The 23,510-nt window shown below is 43.4% G+C and overlaps 1 long non-coding RNA gene across 2 annotated transcripts in view; it reads right to left on the bottom strand.

The window, feature by feature from the left end:
- LOC128324353 (uncharacterized) overlaps positions 1 to 23,510 on the bottom strand; it is a 108,349-nt gene that overhangs the window by 56,339 nt on the left and 28,500 nt on the right. For both annotated transcript variants that reach the window (XR_008306804.1, XR_008306805.1), the window contains exon 2: positions 1,653 to 1,750. This is a non-coding gene — a long non-coding RNA (uncharacterized LOC128324353). The remainder of the gene's footprint in view (positions 1 to 1,652; positions 1,751 to 23,510) is intronic.

Raw genomic sequence — 23,510 nt, 5'->3', positions numbered from 1 at the left:
GCCACTGCCACTGGAAGAAGGGCCGGAACGGCCTGAAAATCGACCAAAATGGCCCTTTTTGGAGGAGGAGATGGACAGTGGGGAGGGGACACTCCAATGGCAGCTGCTGCCCTGGACCTGGCAGTGAGTCTTTTTCTTTTTTTCTTTTTTTAAAATTAACTTAGAATCCCCAAACCAGCTCTGAGCCGGCTTGGAGGGTTCGACTCAACGTTGAGCCGAGCTGGGTTCAGCCCACCTCAATGGCAAGCCCTTGAGCCAGCCCAGTTCGATAGCAAACCAGGTCAACCTCAAGCCATTTCACACATCCCTACCACCACCAAGCAGTGCCTCTCATACCTAGCTCAGATAGCCTAACCAAAAGGATACCATGGTCAATGGTATAATAAGCTGCTGAGACGTCCAAGAGAATTAACAAGGTCACATTCCACTTGTTTCTCTCTCTCTCTCTCTCTCTCTCTCTCTCTCTCTCTCTCTCTCTCTCTCTCTCAGCATCTCTCTCTCTCTCTCAGCATAGGTCATCCTACAGGGCAACCAAAGCAGTTTCTATTCCAAAAACAGGCCTAAAGCCTAACTGAAATAGGTTGATATAATCTCTTTCTTCCAAGAGCATCTGGAGCTGGTCAGCCATGACACGCTCAAGCACCTTGCTCAGGAAGGAAATATTAGCTACAGGTCTATAGTTATTAATATCTTCTGGGTCCAGACTAGGAGCTCTTTCTCATGATTGCATGAGAGGGCTTGAGGGCAGGCAGTGGGGAAGCCAGCCGAAGTTCACCTTCCCTGCAGACAATCTGGGTGGGGGGCCTGGGCATGCGGATCACATGCCCAGATGGTCCATGGCTGCCAAGGGCAGTGCAGAGGTGTGGGGGTCAGGACACATCATCCTAGCCCCCAGAAATCCCACAATTGACTGCACAAGTGTGCGGTGCATTGTGGGGATATCCCCAGTGACAGGCAGGTTCCCATCAGTACTGAAAGCAGCCCGTGCTAACACACGGTCAGGTAAATGGGGTTAAGGGAGAGCTCGCTCCCTTAACCTCACTTAAGAGCCTAGCTTCTTAGCTGGGTTTGCTGCCGAGGCGCTGCAAGGACTGGTCAGCTCCTGGCAGTTGCCACAGGCAGCCAAGCCCTGGCTTAGTTGCCCTAGCCCAGTCTTGGCTGCTCATGAGAACAGCCTCCAGGTTCCTTGAGGAGTGGTCACTGCTTCCTCTCTCAGTGAGGCACTTACAATCTGCTGGACCCAGCCAAACTTTCCCTCTGTGCTAGATAGAATGAGCCATGAAGGGCAAGGGACAAGCATGCACATGGTCGGCCAAACTCAACTGAACACCTTGTCCACATCCTTGGGCACCAACCATTGAAACTCATCCAACAAAACCGGACAAAATCATACTCTGGGCACCTCCCCCAATGACATCTGCATTAGTTGTAGCATCCAGATCATGATGAATGAGAGCAACTTTATCCTCAATGTGCTGTGTGAATGCATCACAGTATGTTACTGAGGGTTCTACCACATCTTGTCTTGGGCCAGGTTTCAAGAAGCCCCACACCACTTGCCAAAGTTCCACTGGTATGCAATGGTAGTAGTGGGGGAAGTGTTTCATCTTCTGCATCACTGTCACAGAATAGGCTTGATAATGAGCTCTAACCTGTGTTCTCTTGGACTTGTCCCAAGTTTTCTTCTACTTGTGTTCCAGCCATCTCCACACTTGCTTCAATGCCCTCAGCTCAGGGATATACCAAGGCACTGCAAGTAATAATGATTGAACTGATGTGTTATCTGTCAATAAAGTACAACCTTCATTGCCACTGACCTTCTATCATTTCACTGTATGGTTGCTAAGCTGCAGCTGGGTTAATACATGCTGACCTTTACATTGATCATTAAAATGGAAAACAAGATAGCTATGGCTACCCCCAGCTATTACTCTAACTCACCCCACTTCCCTGCTTGCAGCAGGGTGTGGAGTCCTGTTCAGTATGGCAGGAAGGGTGGGAGGGTAGATGAAAGGGCCATGGAGGGCCCGTTATCCCATTTCTCACTTTATTGATACATTTAAAGGTCAAGGCACATTCTCCAGGTTGCAATCTGGCAATCTTTGTTTAATGCAATGTTGATGGAAAGGAACTTTTCCTTCCATGTTTAAAAACTGATATAGTTAAAACAATGTGATGAGAGATCCATGATAATGCAGGGGTCACAATTAGCAGTAAATGGCTTGATTTAAAGTTAAACTTGATAAATATGCCAGTTTAAAGCAGGAAATCCTGTCAGAAGGTGACCTGTCTCTGTATCTCTTACTTCTCGTTAGAACTGGAATAAGTTTCTTCCAAAAATACATTTAAACTTTTGCTTGTTCTGTTGTTTCTGAGTTCATGACACCACATTGTACAGAAATTATCATAAAAATAATAATCTCAACTCTTGCCACGCAAGGACCAAACTACTTGCCTTGCAATACCCTAAAGAGAGATAGGTGCATCAGGTTACTTTGAATTCAAAGTAACCTTGCTCCTTGGACATTTCAGTCTAGTTATACCAGTTGTTAGCAAAGAAAATGGAACACTGGAAAATGTGTTGAGACAGATGTTCAGACATCTCCCCTCCCCCCCGGCAACCCCCAGCTTGTTATTTAAAGTAATGGAAACATTTGCGAGGACACTGCTAGCATAATTAATTTTAATAATTGTACACCTATTACATATTTAAATAGAAATTATATAGCACTCAGTTTGCAATATATAAGCATTAAATTATAAGGATGCCAAAGTGTAGGTATTTTGCTTTCACAGTGTATTTCCGAAGAGGTATGTTAGTCTGGAGCTGTGAAAACAACAAAGTATCTTGCAGCTAGGACATATGTTCTATGCAATCTAGAAGACAGTAGGCATATGTGGAATATTGTTAATTCAAGACTAAGTACATACAGTATTACAGCTTATTCTGACATTATCTATTTACATTTTTAAGATATGGTTAAAAAAGAGGGCATGAAATGTTAGAAGGCATGAATCTGATGCTCTATAAGCTTCACATGTCATATTCACATCTGGTTGCTTTGAAGCCCACGTAATGTCTGCTGGAGCTGTGCAGCTTGGCCCAATACAGGACAACCTCATTACTCATGGGGGTTCTGTTCCTCACCTACTACTGAGAGTAACAGAACCACGAGTAACAAGACATTACGGCTATGGGGAAAGGGGGGTTAGGTTCCAAGGTGAAGGGATTTTTTTAAAAAAAACACCCCAAAATGGCCCCAAAAGCCCCCCAAAGGGCCAGAACTTACTGTGGCATGCTCCATGGGTCTCCCATGTACCCAGGAATGTCCCTCCAAAGGAAGAAATGCCTTAGAAAGCCACAAAAAAAAAAAAAAAAAAAACCAGGGGGGAAAGTCCACTTTTTGCAGGAAACAAGCCACTAAATGGCTCCTTGAGACAAAAGGGAGGGCAAAAGTGACCTCTGTGGTTACTTCTGGCCCTCTAGGAACTGTGGATACGTGGGTTTTAATCCTATCATGTCCACAGATATTGGAAACAGGTGTCTATTAGACACCCTGTGGGTATGCAGAGCCGCTAGCAGCGGTTCCACAAATAACAAAGTTCTCCTCTGTGCCCTATGTCAGACACTATTGGAATGAATACCACAACAACAGGAGGGAGCTCCAAAAGTTGGAACTCTGACTAAGGCCTTCCTGTCATTCTGGAATTTTTGTCAGAGTTCCAACTCGCTTGTTGGAACACCCACCCACATACCCTGCACTCAGGGAGAGCTGGTTTTGGCCCCAGTGAAAAAAAATTTGGGCCTCCCCAACAAGGGCAGAGCGGCTATAAATCTTTACATAGGGTTTGTATTGATGTGCAAAACAACAACAATAACAACCCACCAAATATGCCCTGCCTGGTATACAAATGAAACATGGAATAGGAAAAGAAAACATTTATTTTTAAAGAACATTTTTATAATTTTGACATGAGGTCTTGTTTATTTGAAAACTAAGAGAAAATACAGTTAGAAATAGGTTTTTAAAAACCTGTTTTTTTTGGGGGGGGGGTTGGTAAAATATATATGTAGGCCATTTAACCTTTTGTAATTAAAGAATAACTAAAAAAATTAAAATATATACTTTGTAATAATAAAATAAAATTTTACCCTAAATCCCCAAATTGCAACTTTATTCATACAAAGCTACAACAATCAATTCAGGAAATTTGCATTTTGCAAATTTTACTGTATCATATTTATATCAGGAGAGCTTTATGAGCTTTACAATTTGCAAATAAATCAATTACTTCAGAAAAATCACATTTTCTTACTAATTCAGCCTCAACTGACAGTAAACCTAAATCTGTCCATTGGTTTTGGGTCATGCAACAAGGAACAGAATGGAACGGGAGAGGGGGAATACCCTAAGAAACAATTGTGGGATAAAAAGTGGAGGATAGTACTAGGACCCCATAATGCACTGAGCAGAAGAATGGGGAAAGAAGTAACACAGATTGAAAGAATGGTTGTAGAAGGCAAGGCAGTAATGCTTACATTTCAGCCATAAAACTGCATATGTATTTATTCTGGATCATTTAAACTGGAACTCTTTGATGCTGTACTCAAAGGTACCAAAATAGACTATAATCCTCACTCCACCTTTTTTGCCATTCTTTAACCATCCCGTTCTACACATTACACGCATGTTGTTCAGTAGTAAGTGACATCTCAGTATGCACCCTAAAAATGAGTTTAGGAGAATGAATCTGTGACAAAGACAAAGATTTTGTCACACACATTAATAGAATATTAAAGAGAAAGAATGATCTCATTATCTTAAATTAAACCATTTGCAAGCTTAGGTCATGGAAAGTACAGGCTGAATTGAGGCTGTGATGTTAAATTTCTTCTGTTGACAAATGGAAGCTATTCTGTCTTTGTCCAGGGTGGAGCAGGCACCAGAAGGAGAAACTGGAAATATTTGTATGGATGCACACTTATTCCCTGAGATGGTGAGATGGGGGAGGAGTGTAGAGGGGGAAAGCAGATTTGCGGGGCGGGGGGCAGAATCAAAGCAGAAATACTGCAGTGATGGGAGCAGCTTCTGCGGGAAAAATAAGTGAATACAGGGGGGCTCATCTCAGCCATTTTTGCAGTGGGGTGCAAAGCCCCCAAGGTGTGACAGGAGGGAAGAGGAGGAAGACCCCATGGAAGTGGGTAAGGAGGCCTTTCCTCCTCGCTCAGTCTCTACCAGTGTGTATGTGGGCCACCACTCTCTAGCAACTGCAAGCCTACCCTGCTCACGTTCTGCAGAGAGATGCGTGAGGAGGAGATGGCTCATGACTGTTAAGCACGCTGTGGGGAAGGGGAGGAGGAGTAACGAGTAAGCAGGGGAGTGGGCCCGTGGCAGTGTGTCCTGGGTTTCTCCCTGGGAGTGTACAGGTGGCCTGTTCACACATGCTTGCACTCACACAACTCTTTATCTCTTACTCCCTCACAGCTGAACAAAAAGTGAAGATTCGAGTGTGCCTCTCTGCCTCCGCCCCTTCTTCTCACCTTCTCTGCAGCTCTGCTGCTCCTCCGTGCCTTGCCTTATGGCACAGGCAGGCAAGGGAGCGAGTCGGGCTCATCAACGAGCTGTGTATATGTGTTTGGGGGTGGATTCTCTCCTCTCCCTTCGTCTTTCTAAGGATCCCACGGGGAGGAGCTGAACTGCCTCCAGCTGCTCTAGTCCTAAGCCCAGCTAGAATCCCTCGATCCCTGCCACTCTTTCTCCCTCCTTCTCCCTGGAAGTCTGCACTCCGCGTTTCTCACTTGAAAACCTAGAGGCAGCAGTGATGGTCCCTGAAGGAGTGTTATTGTTGCCTATGCTCACACCCCGACTGGGCCCCATTAATTTGTACCACCTCCCCCCACTCTCATCGGCCCTGCCTGTGCTACCCTCTCTCCATCCCCCAACATTTCCCTGCTTCCCCCTGCTCATTCCTTCTTTTCATTAGATCTGAGGACCACAGTATGATGTTGTCTTCTGGAGACTGGAGCCAGCTGCCTGGCCACTTGACCCTTGCTGCAGCTTCTTTTTTAAAAACACAGGTTTTAAAGATGTCCAGAATAGTTTTATCTTGCCTTTTTAAAAAGTAAATTATCCCAGCCATATTGATATGTTTTATCTGCAGCACCTCCTGTCTGATCATGATGATTTCATTTCTCTAAATGCGGCCAAATTTTGCTTTATACCTGACAAAATATGCAAAGAGATGCTTACTTTGATGTAGGTTCTTATTGTCTGTCACAAAGAGTATTATGATTGTCTATCTGACTGATGACCATAATGAAGGATCTATCTATCACACAGCTGTTTTTCTTCAAGGGACCCTGGCCAGCATGGTGGATCATAGGAATCATTGTTTTTTTCATGGATGCAGCCATGGCTACCTATTATTTCAATAACTATAACTATTAAAGTTGATGATTCATCTGATATTCTTTGAATATTCAAGTATTTGCTGAATGTCAGATATCTTTAGCTGAAGATTTGAAGATATTTGGCTTTGATTATTTGATTTCAGTATTAAATATGTAAGAACATTTGATTCTTAATATGCAAAGGAAAGAAGCATATGGCAGTAGTCAGTTTAAATCATGAAAAACCAGATTAAAGGCTTGTCAAATTTCAAATCAATCAAGAGATGGCAAGATTTCTAAAGCACTTGAATTTTGGGATACAATTCCACGTTCAAAATTTGAATTTCAAATCTATAGTCACTTTCAAATATTGTCTTAATGCTTTTCATCTATCGTTAAATTTTTATACCGCCTTTCATGAAAAAAATCTCAAAACAGAACCTCAAAATTCTACACAGAATGTGTTTCACTGATCTAATTCAACCATTCTGGAGTACGGCAACCTCAGACTAGCTCCGAATTTTTTAAGACTCCAGGAATAAGTATAAACTCTCCAGGGTCCATCCAACTGCCCTCCTCTGTCACCCAGATTATGAGCTAGTAGATATTACTGGAACAGGAGAAGAAAAACACAGTTGCACGATGGATGGCCATTATTTCCAATGGCTGTTGATTGTACAACTGCATTTATACAAGAGCACTCTTGCACAGCTGTGTGTATGTTCCATTACAAGGTATACACAACACTGAACAGTATGCTAACTATCATAATGATGCATATTTATGTAAGAGAAATGTTTAGTAAAACATACATATGCTGTATTGCTTTATACATTACAAGTAAATATGCTTTGCATTCTGCAACCATATATACATTCCTGACTGTTACGGCAAGTCCCCCACTCCGAGGTTTGGAGCCCACCCAGCCACACATATAATGCAATGATATGGTAAATTTGTACTAAAGAACATTCTTTCATTGAATTAAAATGGCTAAAGGAGGGATACAAATATATCACTGGACCCATCTGCAACCAAAGATTTTCATCATTGGAACACAATATTTATCCTTTGAATTCTAAGAATATCTTTTTTAAAAATGAGGTTGAAATAGCTGCCTGCCTGTTCTGCTGTTCATTGTGCATCCATGCATTGTTCAGCAGTGCTAAATCACTATTGAAATTAATGTTGGAAAGTAGTTTTCATGATCTAGCAAACAAACTGTAATATTGTAGAAAGTGTCAATAACATGTTCACTGTCATTTATTTCATTTATTATTTTTCCAGTTTACATCCCATGGCCCTTGAGTCTCAAGGTAACTTACAAAATTGTAAGAATAAAAAACAAATACAAATCTAACAATTTAAAACCTTAATAAATGCACTGAAAATACAATATGTGAACCAATTTAAAACCAAATAGCAGCAGCATCATAAATGACGCTGTAGGTCAAAACAACAGCCATCTTCAGTGTCTGAATGCTTCCAGTTACTCAGTTCTGTCTAGAGTTCATATTTTTAAATAAAAGTTATATTTTTCAAAAACTGAGGGAACAGCCATTTTTGGTTCCTTGTCTCAGAAACCTAAGGTGTTTCCTGAAATCAACATCTAACACTGGGCTTCACAACTGTGGCCGTCTTGCAGATGTTGGACTACAACTCCCATCATCCCTGACCATTGGCCACTGTGGCTGGGGATGATAGGAGTTGTACTCCAACAACAGCTGGAGGGCTGAAGTTGTACAACCCTGATCTAATACCTTATGAGGCTAACCATTTTTGCTGACATCCAGATTAATGAAGCACTGCAGCTACTGGAGAGAGGCAGTTTTCATTGTTCTTCCATTTCCCTCTGAAGCCCACTGTCCCTGCCAAAAATATGACCCTGAGAGTTGCATGACTCTCAAGGACCTATTTTCAGCAGACACTGTGGGCTTCAGATAAAAGGGAAGATAAATGAAAATTGCCCCTCCCCATAGTACCAGCAAATGCATTGGTCTGGATGTCAGCAATTAAGTCTTTATCACTCCTCTTGCTTGTTAAGCAGCAAGCTTTAGGGCTCTTACTACATGCCTAGGTTAGGAACATAGGAAGCTGCCTTATACTGAGTCAGACCATTTAGCTCTGTATTGTCTACACAGACTGGGCAGCAGCTTTTCAAAGGTTGTACGCAGGAGACTCTCTCGACCCTATTTTGGTGATGCCAGGGAGGAACCTTGGAATCTTCTGCATGCAAGAATGTATCTTCCCCAAGGAGCCCCATCCCTTGAGGGGAATATATTACAGTTCTCACACATGTAGCCTCCGATTCAAATGTAAACCAGAGCAGATCCTGCTTAGCAAAGGAGACAATTCATGCTGACTACCACAAGACTAGTTCTCCTCCCCTTTTGCTTTGCTTAACATATAGCTTGAGATTTTTAGAGTACTCTGAGACATTTTGCTTGGTCCTAAAAGAGAAATAGCCAAACTGTAGCTTTTGTTTTTCCTAATGGACCATCATGACTAACTATGACTTCAAGAACTGTTAAAGGTAAGAAATGCAAAGTTAAGTAGCATATGACAGTAGTCAGTTTAAATTATAAAAGTGCAGATTAAATGCTTGTCAATATCTAATCAACTGAAAGATGGCATGAGGCTCATTCACACATTATGTTCAACACTCGTATGAGTGTACAGTGTACATTGGTACAGAACTGTACACAGGTACAGTCATTCACATGATATGCTGAATGCAGGTACAGAAGTACACTTCCTATCCATACCATGCTTTTGAAGGGCCTGTATCCGGTTCCTTTTTAAAATGAATACAGGTACAGTTATTCACACAAACATTTGTACAAGTGTACAGACATTTGTACACTTGTACAGCATAATGTCTGAATTGGGCTATGATGTTTAAGGCACCTGAATTTTGAGATACAAAACCACATTGTGATGTCCCACACCGTGGCAGAGTGAATCACCCTGGGTCCAATAGATCAGGTCTGGCCTCAGAGTCACAACTTCTGGAAGAACCTGGTTCAACTGCCTGTTATTGCTACTGATTGGTTAGAGGTTACTTGGCCAGTCTATCCTTCTGCTCCCTGGGCTCCTTACCCCTAGGCAGCCCTCGCAGTTCTGGCCCCGCATCACAGGCTGGCCAGTCCATATTACCCATGAAGTCTTGCAGGTAGTCTTGCGAGATCTACTGATCTTGGTGGAACTCTCCAGAGACCCCGTAGACTCACAAGAGTTCGATGTGAGATCCCATGAGGTGGAAACCACATCTCATGATATCTCATCATTCCCGGATGGCAAGAAGCTGTCCATCCACAGGGGCCAGCCTATCTCTTCTGGGTCAGCCAAGATATCGGCAGAATCGCCCGGGGTTTGGGATGGGGATGCAGAACGTAGCTCCGGGCTGCCCTGGGAGTCGGGTGGGACATAGGGGTCTGCAGTGGGACCCTGACACATATTCAAAATTGGAATTTGAAATCTGAAGCCTCACTTCAAATATTTGTCACAGTTCTACTCAAAACAGCAGGTGTTCTGGTGATCTAATTCTGCAATTCTGCTCCTCAAACTCAGAACCACTCCAAATCTTTTAAGACTCGAGGTCTAAGTACAACCTATCCAGGGTCCAATCACTTGCCCTCCTCTTGTCACATGGGTTTATTTATTTATTTATTTATTGGAAGATTTAATATACCACCCAATCAACAAAATCACGACAGTGTACAAAACAAGAACAGCATCCAAGATTTTAAAAAATAAAATAAAATAAAATAAAATAAAATAAAATAAAATAAAATAAAGGGCAAATGGCTGACGCAAAAGAAATGTCTTCAATAAGGTTTTAACGCCTGAAAGGGAGGAGGCAGATTGAATCTGGGGGTGGGGGAAAGAGAATTCCAAAGTGAAGGGGCAGCAATAGAGAAAGCCCTTCCATGGGCCCTAGTACTATGGACCTCTCTGGGACCAGAGACTGAAAGGAGGGCAAACTGAGAAGATCTCACAGGACAAGATAGGACTGGCCAGGAGAGGTGGTCCTGAAGGTAAACAGGCTCTAAGCCCTGAAGGGTTTTAAAGGTGAGAACAAGCATTTTGAATTGGACCTAGAAGCAAGTGGGTAACCAGTGCAGTGACCGCAAGAGAGATGTCACGCTATCATATCTCATAGCACCCATAAGCAGGTGGGCCACCGCATTCTGGGCCAACTGAAGCTTCCGGGTCATCTTAAAGGCAACCTCAGTTACAGCGCATTACAATAATCCAAATGAGAGATGACGAGGGCATGGTTTACCATTGCCAGGGCCTGCTGGTTGATATAGGGCCGCAACTGGCGGACCATCCGAAACTGGGCAAAGGCACCTATGGCCACAGCCTCAACCTGCTGTTCAAGCAGGAGCTGCAAGTCCAAGAGGACCCCCAAGTCCCCCAAAGAGGACCATCTACTTCAGGGGCAGTGCAACCCCCATCCAGAGAGAGACTCAGACTCGGCAATTGGCCCGATCGAGCAGTTAGCAAAATCAACTCAGTCTTGGAGGGATTAAGTCTGAGCTTGTTTTGGCCCTTCCAACCCCTGACAGCCTCCAGACACTGGGCAAGCACAGAAATGCAGTGGAAACGCATCACTGCAGTGCATGTAGACAAAGGTAGACAATTGTGATTGCATTTCCAGAGGCATCTATTGCAGGCAGCATGAGGTAGTCACAGTGTACAGTCAGCTCCACTCTTCACAAGGCACCAATGAGCTGGTAATGAGCTGGACCACAATATTGCTGGAGCAGAAGAAAAACAAACTTTTCCCTGCCCAAGAAATCTTTCAAAACTAAGAGCAGCTTCCATTCATGCTGGCAGGGTTGTTTCCTTGGTAAAGTTTTCTGCCAGATTTTTTTTTTTTTAAGTGAGAGCCACAACATCCTCTCAGATGGCTTCCTTTTAGAATATCAAGGGGATATATCCCTCTTCTTCTATTTTCATAAAAACTAGCTTGACCAGTACAGATCATCTATGCAGCAGTGCTATATTGTTCTCCTCACCAGCTGCCACAGCCCCCTCACCCCAGGGACCTCCCGACCCTCACCTGAGCTCCATATTCCTCTGCTCCTGCTCCCTCCTCCCTCCTCCTCCTTGCAGGTCAGGAGCAGCTCCCAATTGGAGCTCCAGAGAGATAACATTGTTCCATGTAAACTCTATGTACAGATAAAGAAAGGTAAGCAAAAATATGTGCTTCAAGAGTTTTATGTTTTGGAAAATTCCTGAGATTATTTTTGAAAAGCTCTGTACATTCAACAGATGTTTGCAAGCCAAATGCAAATATGTTGTTTTTCTTTTTGTCTGAAAAATAAAATTCCTTGCTTAGAATGCACATCCAAGCACCAAAATTACCTTTTAAGAGATGCTTTGAAAGCTATGCAGCCTCAAAGAAATAAATTGCTTCTTTGTGAAGTTCCATTTATTAAAATTGCTTTTAGGGCTTGTGGCCAAATTACATACATTTCTGCAGCAGATGTGTGTGTGTGTGTTTAAAAGCCTGTGTTATATGAGCACCAATACTAGGCTACTTTAGGACCAATTCAAGTGTTATGACACAGAGATGATACAGACTTCCCAAGTGAGTGTACCACTACAGATTTTACGTAGGGGGCATCACTTATTTGATAGTGCCCCAAGTCAAAACCATGTTCCATCTTACATTATTTGTTTGTTCGTTTGTTTGTACAGAGCTGACAGTGTACATACACTACAAAGTTTTATAAACAAACCCAGAAGACAACAGGTATTTACCTCCAAGGAGCTGACAATGTAAAAGAAGCAAAGAGGCAAACAGGGGGAGTTACAAGGAGTAGCAAGGTATGAATGTGAGCAAAGGCAGTTAGATGCATTGAAGCTCAGGCAAGGGATTCTCCTAGAACTCTTCTCATTCAGATTTCTCCCTGGATCTTAGAATTACGAATCACTTCGTCATGTTTCTGAAGTAGAACTGGTGCATTTGGAATCATCCATCCTTTTTTAATTTCTGGATTTTGTACATGGTATTGTGCATCCATTTGCCACTGCTTTCAGTTAATTTGTGTCTTTCCCTATGCCCTCTACATTACTAATGTGCATGTGTGCACTGACAAAACACTGTAAGATGTGATCCTACATATGATTGAACCATGCATTTTTCTTCAGTGCTCTGTACCTGTGCATTAGAAAAACTCTGTGAACTAATTAAACACTGTGTGTTGGTGTGTGTATGTGTGTGTATGTGTGTGTGTGTGCGCGCACACACACACACACACATGATTGTGTGTTACAGGCAGACCAGCCTGAACCCCATATTTCTCTCTACTTGCAACACTCTTGTTGTGTTCATGCTCAGGCTTCCAGATGCAGAAATGCAATTGATTTGGCATTCCCCGTGCCTTATCTATAGCAAAAGGATCAGAATGGGACAGGGAAGAACATCTCAGCCTAACAGTAGCATGAAGCTACAGCTAGCTGTATAAGAAGGCTGAAAACTGATACAGATTGATAAACCTATCAGTTCCATTTCAGCTTCCCAGAGAAAAGCAGTTTTCCGAAATAGGCACAATAAGAGTTGTTGGGAGGAGATTCAAGCTCAGGCACCTCCTTTGTACAAGATTCAAACACACCACTGCCGTGAGTAAAATGTGAAAATCACTGTCTATTAGCAACAAAAGAACCCAAGGAAGGGAGATTGATGCCTGTCTTCTGTCCTCTGGAGCACATGAAGGAGCCTTGGCAGTTTCGAATCAAGCAAGTCTTTGTTTTTGAGCCTTTAAGAGTCATTCCCAGCATAGATATGTACCTAACCATTCCCCAAGGGCAGGATGCCTCTATAAGAAGGGTCCTTTCCACCGCCAAGTGTGTGCAGTTCCTGTGTGCTTGCCAACCTGCACAACATACATTTTGCTGCTCCCCTTGGACACCTCTCTGCACCCAGAATTCAATCAGCTTTCTGTTGGACTAGCAGCCTAAGCTCAAACTGCCTTCACTGCACCAGAAGCCTTGCCTACTCATCCCCTTCCCTGAAAATTCCATCACTGATGCTATTCTGAAGTGAGTCAGCATGACTCACTTCACATGAGTTTACACTAATCACTGAACTGCTCAGATCCCTCAGTCTCTTCCATAACCCTAAGGAATAGCCTACACACATCCTTCCACCCAGTGTGTTGTGCTCAGGTCTATGCAGTGCTCTGCATAGGCTCTAGGAGTCTGGCACAGCCTGACTTGGGTTCCATATTTGTGGTTGCCATGATGGAGAGAAACGCAAAAAAACCCCACACCAAATTCCACACCAAATTATGCATTTATTTAGAAGAAATAGAAAAAAGTGTATAATAAAAAGCAATTATCTAGCCATATATAATTCTCTAAGGTGTGGGTAATCCCGTGTGTGGCAGCTCTCATGAGAGTTCATGAGCAGAAGCACCATGATGACTGGGCAGTGGGGATTCCATACACAGATAGGGAGGAGGAGCCTGAGATGGTTAAAGTCAGTTAGAATGCAACTATTACTGGTTGGAAGATGTTCTTGATTGTAGAGGAGAGGAATATATATATGGATAGCGGGCAGGGATCTGCGAAGAGAGGGGTCGTAAGGGAGGAAAGAACCCCTTTGCTGTGTGAATTAGATGAGGAAACAAGATGAACAAGATCTGTTAACTCAAGAAGGGAGAGAGAGAGAGAGAGAGAGAAAGAAGAGAGGGGAAGAAAGACAAGGGAAGAGTGAGTGGAGGAGAGAGAAAGAGAGAAAAAGAAGGTAGGGGAAGAGAGAAAGAAGGAAGGGTGAGGGATGGGCCCAAGCCTGTAAGTGGCCTGAGGGGAATGAGTTGCCATGGCAGAGGCAGCAGCAAGGAAGGGCCCAGTCAACCACTGCTGCTGTTTGGCGCTACCAAAGTCTTTGGCAGAGGGAGGGAGGCAGGCAGGCAAGGGACAGGCCAAGGCCTGTCAGTAGCCTGAGGAGAATGAACAGCCATGGCACTGGTGGTAGTGAGGAAGGGCCCAGACAACTGCTGCTGCTGCTGCTGCTGCTGCTCTTGTAGGGAGGAGCAGAGCTTCGGTGATGGTGGGGAGGTCTCTGGGGATAGGGGGCTGCAGCTTGGCCAATAGGAGCCATAATGCTGCAGGAGCGACAAAGAGGGGTGAAGAGTATGGAGAAGTGACCAAGAGGGGTGAGGGGGATGGATGCAATGGGATGGAATAGGAGCAGCAGGAGTACAGCTCAGGTGAAGGTGGAGAGGTGGGGGTGGGGGTGGAGGGTGGAGGTGGGGAGGTGGCAGGGGATGAGGAGAGCAACCAAGATAGGGCTGACAGAGATTCCTGCCTGCAACCTTGGAGAAGCCGCTGCCAGTCTGTGAAGACAATACTTAGCTAGATAGACCAATGGTCTGACTCAGTATATGGCAGATTCCTATGTTCCTAAGTACTAGTACACAGATGCTCTGCACAGGTTAAGCTAGTTACTTTTATTACTAGCCAGCTCATAGTCCAACTACCCATATATCATACCAGGGGCAAACTGCTGGGCTGTCAATGCTTTGGAGTTTCCAAAAAATGCAGTTTCCAAAAAAGGTGGGTGCTCCAGAGCCCGCAGCTTGACAAAATCAGGAGGCTCTACTTCCCCCTTCTTTCATACAGGTGTTCTCGCTTTTTGCCCCTCTATTTTTTTTATTATTTATTTATTTATTTATTTATTTATTTATTTATTTATTTAACATATTTTAATATCACCCAAAATGTACGTCTCTGGGCAGTTTACAACAAAAAAACCCAGAAAAGTTAAAAGATTAATTAAAACGGATAAATGACAACAGCGAAATTAAAACATTGGTTACAATGTATGACAACAAAAAGTTAAAACATTACAACAATTTAAAACCTTAAAACAATATTTTAAAACAATGCTAAAACTATTAAACCAGTATTTAATTAAAAGCCTGGGTGAACAAATGTGTCTTTAAAGATTTTTTTTTTAATTGTCAGAGATAGGGAGGCTCTTATTTCAGCAGGGAGTGCATTCCAAAGCGTTGGGGTAGCAATGGAGAAGGCCTGTCTCCGAGTAGCCACCAGACAAGCAGGTGGCAACTGCAGACAGACCTCTTCTGTTGATCTCAATAGGCAGTGGGGTTCATGACAGAGAAAACGTTCTCTTAAATACCCAGGGCCCAAGCTGTTTAGGGCTTTATAGTTTATAACAAGCACCTTGTATTTCGCCCGGAAACTTATTGGAAGCCAGTGTAGCTCTTTCAATACAGGAGTAACATGGTTTCTCTGAGATAACCCTGAGACCAACCTGGCTGCCACATTCGGAACTAGCTGTATTTTCCGGACTACATACAAAGGCAGCCCCACATAGAGCACATTACAGTAATCCATTCTGGAGGTTACCAGCATATGTACCACTGTTCTGTGGTCGTTTATCTCAAGAAACGGACACAGCTGGCGTATCAGCCAAAGCTAATAGAAGGCACTTCTGGCCACTGCCTCAAACTGGGACATGAGGGAGAGGCTTGGATCCAGAAGCACCTGCAGACTTTGCACCTGTTCGTTTGGGAGAAGTGTGAACCCATCCAGAACAGGCAGATCAAACTCATTTCCTGAGTTTCGACCCCACACAATAAGTGTGGATTCAGTCTCAGTTTGTTATATCTGGATTCAGTCTCTGATATCTGATTCAATCTCTGATATCTGGATTCAGTCTCAGTTTGTTAACCCTCATCCAACCCATCACTGCCTCCAGGCAGGCATTTAGGGAGGTTATGCCTTCTCCCAATGTGGGTGATCGGGTGAAATAGATTTGGGGGTCATCAGCATACTGATAGCACCCTGCACCAAATCTCCTGATAATCTCTCCCAGCAGTTTAATGTAGATGTTAAACTGCATCGGAAACAATACGGAGCCCTGAAGGACACCATACAAAAGTTCACATTTAGAAGTACAACAGTCTCCAAGGGACACCACCTGGAACCTGCCCAATAGGTAGGATAGGAAAAACTGCAAAGCAGTGCCTCCAACTCCCAGCCCCCTCAGACTCTCCAGAAGGATACTATGGTCGATAGTATCAAAAGCCGCCGAGAGGTCCAGAAGGACCAACAGAGTCACACTTCCTCTGTCAATTCCCAATTGGAGATCATATATCAGGCTGACCAATGCAGTCTCCACCTCATAGCTCGACCAAAAGCCAGTTTGAAATGGGTCTAGATAGTCAGTTTCTTCCAAGACAGTCTGGAGCTGGGAGGCCACCACCTTCTCAATTACCTTGGCCAGCCACAGAAGGTTGGAGACAGGCCTGTAGTTACTCAACTCTGAGGGATCCAAGGTAGGCTTCTTCAGAAGTGGTCTAATAATTGCCTCCTTAAGACAAGGAGGCATCCTGCCCTCCCTCAGAGAAGCATTTATGATCTTTACTAGGCCTCCTACAACAATTCCCCTGCCAGATAGTATAAGCCATGTCGGGCAAGGGTCAAGAGAACAAGTGGTAGGCCACACCGCTCCAAGCAGCTTGTCCACATCCTCAGGAGTCACAAACTGGAACTGATCCAACCTAACCACACAAGAGGAGTCACTGGACACCTCCACATCAGACACTGAAGTAATTGTGGAAACTGAGTCTAGGTTGGCCTGAATATGAGAGATTTTCTCCACAAAGAATTCATTAAACACATCACAGTGGGCAATTGATGGTTCCAGATTCTGATTCCAAGGAGGTGGGGCACGTACTAGCCCTCTCACAGCCCTGAGCAACTCTGCTGGACGTGCTTGTGAATGCAGTATGGGCAGAAAATAATCTCTTCTTTGCCACACATATTGCCTAAGCATAGATCTTCAAATGTACTCTATGTTGCAATCTGTTAGATTCGAGTCAGGTCTTTCTCCACTTGCGCTCCAGTCATCTACCTCGCCGCTTCAGCCCCCGTAGTTCTTCCATATACCAAGAGTCCAATTTTGCAGTGGGTCAGAGAAGATGCTTAGAAACAATCATGTCTACTGCTCCAGTGAGTTTGCTGTTCCAATTCTCCACCAGAACATCAACAGGATTGCCGGCGGAGTCAGCACTAAATCCCTCCAAGGCTTCTTAGAGTCCTATTGGATACAATAAACTTCTCAGGTGGACCATCCTAATAGGCCCTTCAGCCCTGCGAAGGTGGGAAGTGATTGTGTGTCCAACCTTAACCAGATGGTGGTCCGTCCATGACAATGGGGAAATCTCAGGAGTCCTCACCCACAGAACACCACCCTGATCAGAGTAAAAGACCAAATCAAGCATGTGACCAGCAGTGTGCATCAGTCCCGAAACCACTTGGGATAGGCCCATAGTCATCATGGCCACTATGAGCTCCTGAGCCGCCCTGAGCCAGAGAGGTTATGTTCTCTTGTGGGTTTGAAAATATTATCCAAATGGACTGGTCGGCCCATGGTCCATGATAAGACAGGTTGCCAACTACCTTGTAATTTATTTTATTTATTTTTATTTATTTTTACATCTTCCTCCAAGGAGCCCAGAGCGGTGTACTACATACTTGAGTTTATTCTCACAACAACCCTGTGAAGTAGGTTAGGCTGAGAGAGAAGTGACTGGCCCAGAGTCACCCAGCTAGTATTATGGCTGAATGAGGATTTGAACTCAGGTCTCCCTGGTCCTAGTCCAGCACTCTAACCACTACACCACGCTGGCTTCATGCTCACCATGCTCACCAGCTGGGCAGAAACTTAGGATACATATATTGATTGTGACTCTATTTTCTTCATTCTATCACCCTTCATCTATTGCCCCCATCCCTCTATGCCAGGACCCTCTCTAGATTGCATTAGTTAGAAACTAGATGCTCTGCTTCAAGTTCAGAATCTTGGTGAGCCTGGCTCACCAAGAAGTTGCCAACTACTGTTTTAATGTTGTGTGCTTCTGTTCTTTAATAAACTTAACCCTTATTTTTCAAAGAAATTTGTCTTGACTCCATTACTCCCCTCAAGTATTCTCACTCTGACATTGCCTTTACCCATGAACCATGACCACTTTTCCAGTCACAAGAAAAAATTCACACAAAAGAATCCAGCTTTTATGTACATCAAGCTGTTGATGTCTGCATGTTATCACGTTTGATGAAATATGTAGAAGCTGCGGCAAACTATACATACTTCAATTTTGAAATGAATTTTAGAAATTCTGCTAGTTAAATTGGCATTCAGGAGAAGTGGATACCAGAGCAGATCAAATGTACAGAACAATGAAAGAGGCAAATTCAGTGTCATAAATTTACAAAAGGGATTGACAATAAACATCAAACATCATAAAACCATTGTAACAAGAGGGATTGGCAGTGACCATCACGATTAAGAGGCCCTGTTGGTTAGCTTCCAAAGGGTATCTGCTTAGTCACTGAAGGAAACTCAATGCTAACTAGATGCAGTGCTAATGCAGTGGTAGAGCATCCGCTTTGCATACAGAAGGTCCCAGGTTCAACCCCTGGCATCTCCAAGTATGGCTGAGAGAGACTCCTGTCTGAAACTCTGGAGAGCCACTACCAGTCAGGATGGATAATACTTGGCTAGATGGACCATTGGCCTGACTGAGTATAAGGCAGTTTCCTATATTCCTAGATGGGCCTTTGTTCAATTCTGATTCAACAAGATGATTTTGGATGAATTTAGGTTGGTTACACATTTCATTTCCATTTATTCATTTTCAAATTTTCAGCATTTGTAAATGCATTACATAAAATGCACTTTAATTCAATTCAATTATTCTGATTATATCTTACTTAACAGATTTTTAAAAGAAAACTTTTGTTAGCAGAACTGCACAGAAGTGCTGGCTAGATGCTTTGGCTATGCTTTTAAGACTTGCGTGGGCAAACTAACTAAAATTAGAGTGCAGTCCTGGCAATATCAATTTAAGCAAGCAAGGTGTATTGGAAAATTGCAATGGAGGAGAAAACTTGGTTAAGAGTTTCCAAGCTTTATTAAGGGTAGGTTTGGGGAAGTTACAGAATGCAAAAGGGGGTTGGTTAGGAAGTTTAATAAATGGTGTATCATTGCATAGAAAATAATAGGGAACTTACTTAGAAATTTTAAATAGAAGTGCTTGAGCACAAGGAGAGGGAAAGAGAAAGAGAAAGAGATGTTGGGGTGGAAATGTTATCTATTCTTCCTGGCATGTTCGGTGCACAAAGGTCATTTGGGGACCTCCTTGAGAAGTAGGTTGTGAGGCAGAGTGAAGAAGGTAGGAAGGAGCAAGAGGCAACAGCCACAGCTGACCTCGTGAGAGTCTGTGGATAGCAACTTCCAATAGAGTCCGATTCCATGTGGCTTGATCAGGGTAGATATACCCAAAGTCATGCCCTGGGGCAGTGTTTGAGTCAATCAAGAGGCTTTATAAGTGGCATGGTATTCTGGATGACTGTTGTCTGCTTGGAATCTGTGATGCTGTGACTGGAGTCTGGAAACTTTTCTCACAGTCACTAAAGCTAGAAGGCCTTTTTCCCACCAGTGTGAATTCTCTGATGAATGTAAGCACATTATTCCCACACAGAACATCTGTAAGGTTCCTCACCTTTGTGCCGCCACTGATATTGAACAGATGTTATGAATGCTGGCAAAAGGTTTTTACACAGTCAGGGCATTTAAAGGATTTTTAGCTCTTCTGATGCTGGAAAAGACCAGAACGTCAACTGAAACTTCTATCAGATATGTTTGGTTTGCCATCCAGATTGATTTTGTGGCAGATATTGATATTCTAAGGTTTAGGAAAATCCTTTTTTGAATGAGTTTATTTATACTATCTCTTTGCTGAAGGCTCTTGCTGCTGTTTCTCACAGATCTGTAAAATCTTAGAGACATAGATAGAAATTGTGACAAATATCACCCTTAGGCATTGTCAGTAGCTTCATATTAAGTTCTGCTTCCTCAGAAAATGCTATTTGTGGATAGTTTTTGGTTTTTCTTCTCATGCTTATCATGCAAACAGAAAGTCCAAGTGTGATTAGCAGCTTTTCATGTTTTTAAGAGAGAAATCTCTGCTGATAATGTCAGAAATTAACCTTCTGAAAATTTTCAAATCAAGAGGTGCTCACTGGAAAATATTGCTGGAAAATCTGGGGAGGGCAGGAAGGATGAGTGTTTGTTGATAAGATAGGAAGAGGGAAGGCGAAATGGAAATCTCTCTTATCTTGCTATTTTCTGTGGAAATTAAAAACATATGAAAAATGTCATTCAAGGCAGCAGTTGTAGGATCAGCCACTCAGCACATGGTGGGTGGCACCTAGAGGGCCTTGCGGGAGGAAGAGAAGGGGTTCTTTGTTTTTGTTAGCTTGTGTTAGACTTTCTTATTTTACTTTGGTGTGTCTTGCATGACCTTGCAATGATTTTACTATGTTTTATCTGTAACGTAACCAGCTAAGAGAGACAGAGCCAGTGCCATTCCAGCAGGGCATTGCAAAAGTCTTTGTAAATTCTTAAAAGGGGCTTTTTGTATTTTCTTACATTTATGTTCTTTGCTGGGTAACCATGATTTTTAAAATGTGCTGCCCCAATACCATCTGAGGGTGCTTTCTGAGGTATTCTTGTAGTTACGGAGTGTTCCTTTTATCTGTAACTAAAAGCTAAGAAAGCCTCAGACAGAAGCAGTCTGTAGCATTTTAAATAAAGTTTATTTTTCCTTTTTGTCTTTTGCAATTTTAACCAGCCTTTTTGAGAGGATTTTTAACTCAAGAGAGGAGGGCTGAAAAGAGGTTTTACTCTGGTTCAACACACGTCGCAAGTTTGTTTGCTCAGTAACTCTACCAAGTATGCTCATCATGTGTAGGCTGCACGTGGAAGGTTTTTTGGGTTTTTTAAAAAAACTTTTCAATTGGTAAAGAGAAGGAGAGTTCCCTGGAATTTTGCCCACACGGGTGTGTGTGTGTGTTAAACTCTGTTAAAAAGTGGGCGCAATTGAGCTACTAAAGAACAGTTTGAGTTTAAAGGAACAGCCTTTGTGGGTGAAAGCAAGAGTGAGGATGATTCAGCATTTTTCTTCTCCTCCTGTGGGCTTGCTTTGAGACAAGGCTGGGTTAAATCTGCTACAAAAAGAAAATTTAGTTTCAGTTTTACTACTAACCCCATACCTGCCTCTCATATGAGGCTGAGATACAAAACTCTGAAGCAATTTACACCAAAAGGGAGGGAGAGAAGGGGAAGGGCAGTGGAAGAGCAAAACCCATTATGATTTGCATCCCTGCTGGCATCAAACAGCATTGTGAAACACACTAGGGCTGTGCATGGCCCAAAATGTTGAGTTCTGATCCAATGTGATCCGAGCGAAAAGTGAGACTGTCAGGAAAGGCCATGCCCCCCACCATACACACACACATATGCTTTGTCAGATTGTGATGTCTGTGTTGGACCCCCACCAACACCTTCCCCCACACTGCCTTCTCTTTCTCTCTATGTAGGATCTGGGTGGGGGCAGGAGACAGGCTGTGTGGCATTGTCTTGTCTCTGTAGGGAAAACTCCACTAGCTTCCTTCCCTTCTAGCATGGCTTCTATATAAAAGGCACATTTTTCACCTTCAAAAAATTATTTGTATGTCCCCAAGGGGCAAGGGGAGCTTTAGGATGCATAGTTGTTAGTTTTTGAGGTTAAACCCATTTATTTCAAGTGCTGCCTCTGTTTCATTCCTTTCCCCTTTATTTTATCTAGACATTTTTATTACTTTTAATTCTCATTTTAATCTTCCTATCTTCTTCTGTCCTGCATTTCTTCATCTTTTCCCTTGCTGGGATTCCCCAAGCTGCCTTGTGATTTGTGGTGAGTGACCGACTTTTGGTGCCAAGCTACTCTAGGACAGACTGAAGATAGAAGTCCTCATAATAGCTGCAGTGCTTTCCTTCCAGTTCCTTCTTTCCTTACCTGCTGTTTCTCTGCCCACACACTGCTGTCCTTTTCAGTAACAGAAAGGGGGGGATGCCCACATGCTCTTACATATGCCCACCTCAATGAGAGATTGTGTGCACAAGCTACTTCTGTCTTTCTCAGTGTCAATATTTCTCAGAGAAATATTGTTCCCATATGCTGTTTCTGCCACCTGCTGCTTCAAATGGTGTGTGTGGGGGAGGGGGGGAGTGAGAGTGAGAAGTACCAACCAATATGACTTCTGAAGCTACTTGCCTGAAGAAAGAGACTGGCTATTGTGACCTCATACTGATATTGTCTTCTAGAAGACTGACTGGCCTCTATGCCTTCAGCCTGATACTGCTCCCCGGAAGGAGAGAGGGACTACCTCCCATAGGCACACATTGCCATCCTCTTCTGTAAGAAAGGTATCCTTTGCACCCTGGACCAAAAAGGGGTTCCTTTACTTTCTTCCTTACTCTCCCAACCTAATGGAAGTTTCACTTCTCCGCACGTAACAGGCACCACTGTCCATCAAAGGCCCAGTATGGCTGATACTGTCCCAGCATGCATGATTTAGGAAATGGTTGTGCCAAGAGTGCACCCATCATGACATCAGCAGCCCCATGTGCTCTCAGCACATATCTTTATTGCACAAGAGAGCTATTCATCTGAATGACTTCTCTACACACACTTCAAATACCTATTGAAATAGGTATTTGGATCATATGTAGGGGGGCCATTCAGATGAACAGTGCTCCTACATGATAAAAGGATGCACTGGGAATGCATCAGAATGTTGTCGCCAATGCCATGATGGACATGCTCTCGGCTTGACCTCTTCCTAGTTGTGTGAGCGCGGATAGTATTTTCCATACTGGCCCAAAGTCTTTGAGGACTGTGAAGGAATTGCCCCTTCCCACTTTGTTGTATGGTTTATAATTTGTTTTGTTCTTGCCTTGTTCTTTGTCCAGGCTCTGCAAGGGTTCAGTGTAACAATCTCTTACAGCCTTGACTGAAGTAAAAATACTCTCAGCTGTAGAGTTTTGGAGGGAAAGTTATATAGTGTTGCTATTGGTTGCCAATGGTTGTCTCTAGGCTGAAACAGAATGTTCTTTCTGAGGGAAGAAGCTCCCTGATTGGACAATGTATCCCTTTGGTACTGAATATAAGGGAAAGTGTAACAGCCAAGGTGGAGACTGCTGGGAGGATGGAGAGGACTGGAGCTGTGGGAAAGAAGAGATCTGTCC

Source organism: Hemicordylus capensis, chromosome 4 (assembly GCF_027244095.1).
Source record: "Hemicordylus capensis ecotype Gifberg chromosome 4, rHemCap1.1.pri, whole genome shotgun sequence".
Taxonomy (NCBI): domain Eukaryota; kingdom Metazoa; phylum Chordata; class Lepidosauria; order Squamata; family Cordylidae; genus Hemicordylus; species Hemicordylus capensis.
This window is presented reverse-complemented; position numbering and strand designations above follow the sequence as displayed.